This window comes from Falco punctatus (genome assembly GCF_963210335.1).
Source record: "Falco punctatus genome assembly, chromosome: 4".
Classification (NCBI taxonomy): Eukaryota; Metazoa; Chordata; class Aves; order Falconiformes; family Falconidae; genus Falco; species Falco punctatus.
Window position 1 is genome coordinate 47,606,539 of NC_137583.1, and position 10,230 is coordinate 47,616,768.

At 57.1% G+C, this 10,230-nt stretch overlaps 1 long non-coding RNA gene across 1 annotated transcript; it reads left to right on the forward strand.

Moving 5' to 3' along the window:
- Positions 1-740: 740 nt before the first annotated feature.
- On the forward strand, positions 741-8,530 carry LOC308062098. Its single transcript, XR_013927469.1, has 2 exons — positions 741-3,958; positions 7,629-8,530. It is a non-coding gene; the product is annotated as an uncharacterized lncRNA (long non-coding RNA).
- Positions 8,531-10,230: the final 1,700 nt, after the last annotated feature.

Genomic DNA, 10,230 nt, shown 5'->3' on the forward strand with positions numbered 1-10,230 from the left:
AGGGCGTGCGAGGGAGGGGGAGCAGGGGGGAGGAGAGCAGAGCCGATCAATATGGACAGTGTGAAGTGAATTAATGGAAGACGTAGAGGCTGGCTGACAGCGCTGCCGAGGCCGGGCTGCCCTTCGGGGGCTGCTTGAAGGCAGCTGGCAATGCCGTGAGGGGTCCCCGGGGAGCCTGGCTCCAATCCTGGCTGGGGGACGCCAGCGGGGCAGGGGACAGCGGCTTTAAGAGCTTCTCCCCAACAAGAGATTTGCGATCTCCTGATTCCTGAGGGAGCCCCTTGCGCCCAAGCCCTGACTCTGCCAGCCGCTGCCAGGGCAGCAGGGTGCCCAGGGCACCGCAGGGTGCTCAGCTCTGCCAGAGCATCTGTAGCCACTTTCCCAGAAGCCAGGCACCTTGGGTGTAAAAAACAGTATTTTCTTGTGGCAAACAAAAAGCTCTTGGGGAGGCCGTTTGGTCAGGATTTTCATGAAAGCATTTGGTGGGGTGCGTTGATAATAAAAGGAGAGAAAAATCCCCCTCAGCTTCTAATTAAAATCTATTGTCTCTTCTTTCAAGAGGGCTCCCCATAGCCAGAGCAGCCTGGTGTAACCAGGACCCTGCCTACAACCTGCCTGGAGCAGGCACACCAGTTCCCAACAGCTCATCTGCCTTTGCAGAACATTTGGCAGCGAGCTTGAAAAAATGTAAAGCCTCAGAAATCCCTCCCCCCCAAAAAAAGTGCTCCCCGCAGCACCGAGGCACCAGGAGCAGTGGGACAGCGCCCCCCCCCCCCCCCCCCAGCAGCATCTCTCTTTCACAGGTCATGGTCCTTCACCACTCTGCTTTGGGTGCAGGTGGGCAACTCCTGCTCCTGCTCGTGGAAGTTAAACAGAACCACCTGCCGAGCATGTGGTGGGTGCAGGAGTCTCCCAGACCTCACCCCAGATGAGGCAACTTGCCATGCCTCCTGCTGAGGCTCATTAGGGTCTTAGGGAATAATTAGTCTTCCTCTTTCTGACATGTCTTCGCTGGGATTGAGATATAGAGGAGGCAACCTCAGATGGCATCATTAGGTTTCAGTGTTAACGCGCCCATACAGACTCAGGGAGGAGCTGCCTGGCTCATTTTGCTCAGGCTGCGCGGTGAGGGCCTGGGGGAGGCACCGTGGCCACCTGAGAAATTGTCTCCAGCTGCTGCTGCTTCTTTTTTTTCGCTTTTATAGTGGGAGCAAAGCAGCACCTGCCTGGAAACCTGCTTTGGCAGGAGGTGGAGGATGGTGCCTTGAGGATGCAGTGTTGGGTCTGGTAGTTTGTGGTACAGGATGAGGCCCATTACGGCAATGCCTGTGTTGCAGTCCGGTGCAAGGCTGCTCTCGGGAGGCTTTTCCCCAGGGGTGGATTAAAAAGCCAACAGGGGCTGGGCGGGGGGGGGGACGACTTGTCATTTCTGGGGTGTTTGGAACTTTTTTTTTTTTTTTTTTTTTTTTTTTTTTTTTTTCTTCCCCCCTTGGTGTTGGAGCAAGAGAAAAAGCTATTGCTAGTGATGCTGGCACCTGCCCTGGGGCTTTCTGTGCTACCTGGGGGTCTCAGGTGCTTTGGCACAAGAGGGGCAGCTACCCAGGGGGTTGCCTGCGGGCAGTGGCCAGTAGGGTGCTGAGGTTCCCCCCTGCCATACCTGCAGGGCAGCGTGCCCACGGTGACAGCCACGGGGAGCCACTGGGCAGGGGCTGGAGTGGCTCTAGGTGCTGCCTGATGCTGTGCTGCAGTCACAGCCTGGACGCTGTCAGCTCCCAGGAACTGGAGCGGTGGGAAAATCAAATCCTGGGGAGCAGGTGGACTGGCAGAGCGTGACCCGCTTTTTGCACGCTTTGACTGCTGCTAGTGCGAGCGCGTGTGTGCACGTGGGGAGGCTGCTCTCGAGGCTGCTGTGGTCACGCTGAGGAAGGAGAAGCTGTGTTGGTGGTGCAGCTGCAGAGCAGGGTAGATGCTGCCGAGTGGCGAAGGCAGAGCCATGTCCTGGAGGCGGGTGCCCCGTGTCCATCCCAAGCTCCCAACAGCGATGGGCTGCAAAGGGGGTGTGATGGGTGAAGAAGGGTGTCACCATCAGCCCGGCGGTGCATCCTGTCCTGGCATGTGAGACCTGCGGGCAAGTGGCATCCCTGGCCCCAGCGCTGGATAGCACAAGGCAGATGGACCTGGGGAAGGGGAGAAAGTGGTGTGCTGGCCCTTTAAGAGAATAATTTCGGAGCTGGCCTACTGAGTTATTGATTGGCGCTATGGTAACGTATATTAGATTATGTATGGCTGGAAATGTGTTGTGGACTGGGAGGCTTGTTTGGGAAGCCAGCACTCTTCTTCTTGTAAACCAGCTCCCCGCAGAGGGTTTGGGTTGGGAAGGGTCTGCAGCGCATCAGCTCAGTTGGAGCTGAGGACGGGCAGCGCTCGGTGCACGTGTGGGAGCGTGGGATCTGCTGCTCTGGGGCATGGCCGGGGCAGCTTTGGGTCGCAGGGATGGATGCTGAAGAGTTTGTGTTGAAAAGGGCATTGTCAGATGGATGGGAGTACCTGTGGAATTGGTCAAAAATGGGAAATTCCTGCAGCCTGGCCCTTTCCTTCCAAAGCAGCTGACAGTGACTCCCACCTCCCGTTTTCCTTGGGAAAGATGAAACTCCCAGGGAAGGACCCAGCCCCGTTGACACAGTCTGGGGGCGATGCCCGGGTTCAGCCCAGCCTCTCCAGCCCGTCTGCCAGGTTTATTTATTTTTATGCTTTGGGTTATTTGCACGAGCTAGCAAAACTCAATTATTTTTCCTATTGCTGGGGCACAGAGCGGGGAGGTGGGCTGCCAGGGAGGGGAGCTTCCCAAAAACCCTCCTTTGCCAGCCAGCTGCTGCCCGCAAGCCAGGCTGCTCAGCGAGCCCAGGCTCTGCAGCTCCACATCTCAGGTGCATCCCCCAGGTTTGCAGGGGGGGCTCCTTCCAGACCCACCCCACGCCTCTGGGCAGAGCCATGGGAGCAAGGTGAGGAGCTGTGGATCAACCCACACCTCTCCCTTGGGAATGCCGTGAGGGAGCAGCTCCTGTTTGGGGGGGGTAAAGCTCCCAAATCCCAGTAAAAGCCCTCGGTGCCCATTCCATCGCCAGCCGGCTGGTTGGAGAGGACAGGGCTCATCCTGCTCCCGCTGGATGGGCGCTTTCCGAGGGAGATCCCAGACGTGTGCAGGGATGAAGGTGCCACATTGATCCCGGCCTGTCACCATCACCTTTTGGTGCTGACCATGGCTCAGCCGCGGGGCAGCTTGGCGAGGCAGCGGACCGTGCCGCCCTGCTCAGAGCGCAGTCGGGGTTATTGTGCTGGAGTAATTGGGCTTGGAAAATGAGAGGCTTTGCAATCGTTTAAAAGTGGGGAGGGAGGGGAAGGTGATGGGGAGAGGCAGCTGTCCGAGGAGCCGAGGGAAGGGGGGGTCAGCCCAGGGGAACATTGTGGAGCTGCTGGGGGGTGGGATGTACTTCGGGGTGCCCCTGCAGCAGCCCTGGTGTTTGGGTGGGACCTGTGCCTTGCTCCCCTCTTTTTTCCACTCCCAGCTGCCCTAAAGACACCCCTTTGCTCTGGGGCCACCCCAGCTCCTGGTGCAGTTGGACCCGGGGCAGCGGCTGTTGCATGGGGGGCCCTGCCAGCGTGGGGGTCCCCAGCCATCCCCACTGTGGTCCTATGACCCACAGCTGCTGTGCCCAAAGACAGGGAAGTGCTGGGGACAGTGAGCAAAGGGAAGGGGACAGAACCCTTGGGGCAGGGGGTGGTGTTGGTGTGGAGTGCTGGGGCAGTGGGGCGCTGGCTGGGGATGGGGCAAGGGGGCTGGAGGGGGGAAACAAGGCTTTTTCTGGCACCTTGCAGGGCTGCCTTCTGCGTCTGGTGCCAGCGCTCACAGCCGGCGACTCGGCGCTGAGACGGGGTTCTCTGGTCCTGCGGCCATCAGGTACCGAGCCATTGCACTCCAAGCAGTTATCAGCATTTGCTCCAGTGCTAAATACACTGTCTTCTCCTCCGTCGCCTTCCTTCCCTCCCCCCACCCCCTTTCTTCCTCCCAATGTAACATTAAAACCTATCGATCACTCAGCTGGGTGCTCCGAGCATGCGTGCAATGGGAGGGAGACAGATTTAGTCGCTGGGGCTGCCCAAAATGCCAGCGGCTGAAGCAGCTGCGCCATCTCCATCCCGATGGCATCTCCCAGCTCTCTGGGGGACAGGCAGAGATGAGGCTGCCAACTCGGGCTTTGAGTCAGAGCCAGGGAGCCCCGTGCTGTCCCAGGAGCTGCTTGTCTTTGGTCCATGGGCAGGAGCTCCAGGCTGGTCCTGAGGTTGTGGGGAGCTCTGGGAGCTGAAGCTGCTCGGAAAGGGGTTGCTAATGGCCAAGTTGGCGTCTGTTTGTTTAGAGCCTTGGATCCAGAATTTTGGGAGATTTCTAAGTGCATTTCTGGCTTTTCCATGCACAGGGAATTGCTCAAGTAGTTGCTTGAAAGGCTGGAAACCCTGGTCAAGCTCCTCCGTGGGTTTTGAGAGCTCAGAGCTGGGATGGGCCCTTGGTACCACAACCACAGCAGTGCCAGGGCATGTGGAACCCCCAGTTCCCAGCTCCTGATGGGGCTGGTGGCTCTGGGTGAGCATCTGAGCTCCAAATACTTGTGCAGAGTGATGATCCCTGATTGTCCCTCTTTTCCACGAGTCCTGGGAAATGGTGTGTGGGTTGGGTTGGGGTTTTCTGCTTTTATTTGTTTGGTTTTGGTGGTTTTTTTCCCCTCCTTCCAGCTGGCTTGAGCTGCTGTGGGGAAGGGTGCCCAGTGCCAGAGCCAGCCTGGCAGCGTTGCATCCCCTCTGTGGGCAGCAGGTATTGCTTGTGCTGGGGGAGAGGAGAGGAGAGGACTGCGCCGGGGTGATGGATGGAGGAAGGCGATAGCACTTGGCTCCCCAGCAAATCTCCGATATGCAGCTTGGAGCACTTGCCAATCAATTAAGCCAATGCGCCCGGACTCCTTCAGATCTATTTAAAGAGTCTGGCTGCCTGGCCCTGAAAGGGAGAAGCTGCTAATAACCCCCCTCCCCTCTGCCCCATCCCTGCCCCTCACTCCCCCTATCCCAGGAGGTACCAGGATCCTCCCGGCTCAGCCTCCCTTCCCTCTGTCGTGAGGATGTGCCAGCCTTTCCCTGGTGTCCCCAAGGGTGCAGCCCTGCTCGGTCCCACCTGGGCCAGTGACAACTGCTGCATCGCCCTGTAGCCCCAGTGCCGGGGGACCCGCTGTGGCTGATGGGACCCACCAGCAGGGACAGGAGGGGTCCTTCTGGTGACCCTCTCCATGGGAGAGGTGGCCAAGACCTGAGACCTGTGGGGATTAATCCTGCCTGAGGGCCTCTGGAGGAGAGGGGAGCCTGGGGCAGTGGGTTCTGGGGGGGACAGGGATGGGGACAGAGGCACAGCCCAAACCGATGTTGGCACAAGGAATGGGGTAGTCTCAGGGATGGCAGCAGTGCGGCGTAGCTCTGGATCTGGCCCTGGCTGGGCAGTGGGTACAGGCAGATGAGGAGGCTTTGAAACCACCTGGCTTTGGGGATGTCTGGAGAAGATGATGTGTGTGTGTGTGTGGTGTGGTTGTTTTTTTTTTTTTTTTTTTTTTCCTTTCTTGAGAGGAGCTGGCAGCTCTGGACCCAGTGGGGCATTAGGGAAAATAGATGAGCCGGAGTGAAGAGGGAGAAGCCCTGCTTAGGCTGCGTCTGTCAAGATCCATATTGGCATGTGGCCCATCCCTCAGCAGCCCATTAGACCTGGGAACAGAAACAGGTGAACATCAGTGGGGAGGGGAGGGGGGGAGGAAGAGGGGGGAGGAAGGAGAGGTAAGGGGTGTTCAGGGGCATCCCCTGTGGCGTTGGTGCAGGGCTGGTACCTGCAGGCAGGGCAGGATCTGTCCCGTGTGGAGGTAGAGCCGTGTGCCGGGGGTTGCAGGGACACCCCCTTGCTCACCAACACAGCCGTACCCCCGCGCTGGCGCAGCCTCCATCCATCCCGCATCTCGAGGGGACACGGAGACGACACCGAGGACCAACAAGGGCCTTGGCCAGGGACCTTCTGGCTGATGAGGTTTGAAGTGAGACTGTTCCTGCAGCGCTGGTGCACAGGACACGGCCCCAGCGTGGGAAGACAGTGCTCCCAGTCTGCCCCAGCACCCAGGGCTGGTGGCACTGGGGGTGCCGGTGCTGGGAGGCAGCAGGGAAGCCAGGGGGGCTGATAGCCAGGCTGCTCCCCCAGTGCCAAGGCAGGAGGGAGGTGATGGTCCCCCCCTCTCTGCGTGGGGTGGTGCCAGGGCTGCCATTGCACTGACCTTGGCAGTGTATGTGGGAAGGGAGGAGGGAGGTGAAGGGGGGGGGTGCCGGGGTGCCCTGATAGTGTTCGTAGAGATTTTCAGCCCGGGAGCAGTGGGCGAGGAGGAGGCTGGAAGGGGAAGCAGGGTGATGCCTATCGACTGTGCCGAGCATCTGACCTCCCCCGGGAGTAGGGGTCTGTTCTGAGGTGCCTTCCTCACCTCTCCACCCCGGGAGGGGAGCACAAACCTTTCCCTCCTGGGGGAGAAGGGCCAGTGGGGCTGTTCACCCACCGGTGAACATGTGGTTTGGGGACAAACACAGAGAGCGAAAAGGAGGGTTGACTTCTTTGGCTTTAAATGCACCCCTTTGGCTGCAGGGCAGCAGCATCCTGGGGGGGATGCATGTCCCCGGGGGGAGCAGAGACCTGCACCCACCAGCTCCCATTGCGCTCCTTGACACTGCGCTCCAGCTTTCCTCTCCTGATCCCCTCATTAGCTGCAACATGGAAAGTGTTTTGAAACCTTTGCAGAGGGGTCTCTCCACCCTCCCAACCCATATCCCCCCCCACCCAGCCTTGGCCACTTTTCCCGTCACGCTCATTAGAGCCCTGAGTATCAATCAGGCGGAGATGAAAGCCAGCTGGGGATACATTACAACACCTTGGGAAGGATGAAAGGGCCTCTTTAGTCCTAACAAACCTCTCGAAGCCGAAATGCATATGGATGCAAGCCTCGTGCATGCCTTTCATCTCAATTTTCGCTTTTTGGGCTGTTTGGCTTTTGCCCCCACAGCAGCCGGGCACAGCCATCCTGGTGACACCACGGGTGGTGGCCTCGGGTCCCTGGGGATGGGTGGTGCAGGGTGCTGGACGTGCTGGAAAGGTATCCGAAGATTTTATGGGTTTTCCTTTGCCCATCTGTCCCCTGTGATATCTGAGGGGTGAGAGGATGACCCAAAACGTCACCAGCCAGAAGGACCCTCCACGGATACCTCTGGGTGCAGTGCCGGTCCTGTCCTGGCTCCAGGGATGGCTCCCACCGAGGGAGGGTGGGCAGGATCAGGCCCTCACTGTGTTGCACTATGCGATGGATTTTAAATTTAGAAATTGTTCAGATTTGTACTTTGAAAAAAATCCATGGGGCATTAAATATTTACAGAAAATCAGCAGCTGTGTAAATAATAGAAAAATCCAATATTCTGCGAGTGGACCGGTTTTCAATAAATTTGAAAATTTTATGATATTGTTATTATTATTTATTGCCTATTTTATTTGTCGGTGTCTCTTTTCACAGGCCACATGGATCTGGGTGTTTGACTACCTCGTGCCAACCCCGCAGCCAAACTTCCCCTGCCAAGAGCCGCCGGCTCTGCCCCAGCACCAGCTGAGACCTGGCTCGCTCGCTGCACTGGTGGGTGCCCAGGGATGGGTGTCAGGATGAGGTCCCAGCTCGTGTCCTGCCCCACCAGTACTGGCCACCTTGGCCCAGCCCCGCAGCGGGGGGACACGGCAGCATGGAGGGGTCCGGCAGGGCCAAGGGCGCAGCGGGAGCCCTGCGGGGGTGGGGGGCTGTAAAGGGTGACGGCGACGTAGCACCTACTCTAATGGGATCCTCTCCACAAGTAATTAAGCCTCGGCTAATGCTAACCGTAATGTGATGTATGTATGCCTTTAACTAATCATTTATTAGCCTCGTTGATGGTTTGTCAATATTAATTCATTTATTTAAACAACTCCGAGCTGTAATGAAGATGTTTGCTTTAAGGGGGGAAAAAAGAGATGGAGCTGCCAGGAGATTTTTTTGTTGACTCGATGGATGTCGCCCTGCCCTGGGTGATAGGGCTGTGGTGGGATGAGGAGCTGCTGCTGCTGCTCAGCCCCAAGCCAGTGGCCTCTGGTGCCACCCCGGGGTGCGTGGGGAGCTGCCACAGTGACGGTGGGTACCAGAGCAAGCTCAGGGCTTCCCAAGGGGAGCAGGATCAGGCCCTGCTCTTGGCCTCAGGGTGATGGAGCACCCCAGGGGGGATGCCAGGCTCTGGCACAGCCTGCTACGCTGGCTCCTGTCAGAGCATCTCCGGTGCTGAGCAGCTCCAGCTCTGCCACCCAAGCAACTTTCTTTGGAAGAATTTCCTTTGGTTTGACCTTAAAATGTTCAAGCTGTGCCTCAAAGCCTGAAACCAAACCCAAACGTGCTGCCTGACCCAGAACAATTGGGTTTTGCTGGACTTTCGATTTGCTAATGATTTCAAACTGGTTTTCATTTCAAATCGAATTACTTCTATTTAATTTTTTTTTGAGGCAGGGAATGGGAAATTGCCAATAAAGTGGTGGGGGGAAAAAAAGTGTCTCTGATAAGACCAGGTTAGATCAGATGTGGTTCTTTTTCTGTACCTTTTGGGTGTTAAAGGAGATGGGATGCCCGAGAGGGAATGGCTGCGCCTCGGGATGCTGCCCGGGGCAGACAAGTCCTGCCCTGGGACCATGCAGAGCAGATCCTGAAACGGGGCCTTTGGCCAGATGTTAGATCAGCTGCTTCCAGCTCTCCTCTTGGCAGCTTCTTAATATCAACTAGATCACAGTATTAAAGTTAACTTTCTCTTAAACAGGTTTAATTAGCATCCTTCAGACAAACATAAATTAATCCTGGGTTGCTCTGGAGGATGCGAAGTTTCCCCTTGATCAATGGCCAGCCCTGGCTCCGGTGAAGTTCCTTGGAAAGCCAGGGCCATCTGTAACGTCGTACCCGGGAGCTGGCAGCTCATGTCCTTGGAGGTCGGCCCTGTTCTAGGGTGTAGACACAGGCATGTGGCTCAGGATGTCACCACAGCCATGTATGACCATGCATGAGCATTGACCACCATGCAGGACGGTGTATGACCATGCATGACCACTCACTGCTGTCCATGACCACACATGGCCACGTATGACCACGTGTGACCATGTACAGCCATGCAATATGGTGCAGAGCTGTGGATGTCCACACATGACCACTTACCACCATGCGTGACCATGCACAACGGTGGATGACCATGCATGACCACATCTGACCATGCATGGCTATGAAATGACCACACACCACCACCACACATACCGCCACCCTGCCCCAGCTGTTCTCTTGGCCCCCCAGCTGCAGGGATTCCCTTGCTGGGTTGGTGTCTTGGCCACGCACGGTCGTGGATGATTTGTCTCCTGTGAATGTTCTTCTTGGTCCTGAAAACCCTTGCAGTGCCTACAGCATCTTGCCATTGCAGGGTGACATATCAGTGGAGAAGGACCTTTTCCTGCACGGTTTGATCCTGCTACCTGCTCTTCTCCTGGGCTGCCCTTTATTCTGTGTGAGAAGGGCCAGAAGAAAGTGGTCTCTTCCCTCATCTCCTTCTCCAGGGGGAAAAAGGGTGAGGATTTGGTAGGAGGTCAAAGGAACCTGGGGTGAAAATCATCATCTTTTGGGAAGCTGCTCAAGGGCTTCCAGCACAGCAGGAATGCTCATGGATCCCCCAGGAAATGGGGATGGAAGAAACTGGGTTAACTCAGCTTGAGCTGGTGGTGGCGTTTGCCCATTTCGATAAAAGCAACACCCAGAGCTGCCTGAGCCTTAGTCTTCAGGTGCCTCCAGTGTCACTTGCAGGAAAAGGATGGGGGAAGATACTCACTTTGCAGGCAAGGAAACTGAGGCATGGGGGATTTGATGGGCTTTTTGGGGTGCAGCACCCATCCCAGCCCCAAAGTCCTTGAGCAACAGGTTAAGACCCTTGAAAGTCACCCAGACCAGAGCAGGACTTTTCGGGATTCACCCAGTGCTGCGCACGGAGCAGCTCCGAGGCTGTATCCTGCTCAGCATCACTCAATGAAGCAGGGAGGGGAGGCGATGGGGGCTAAAGGGGCCGTGACCATGG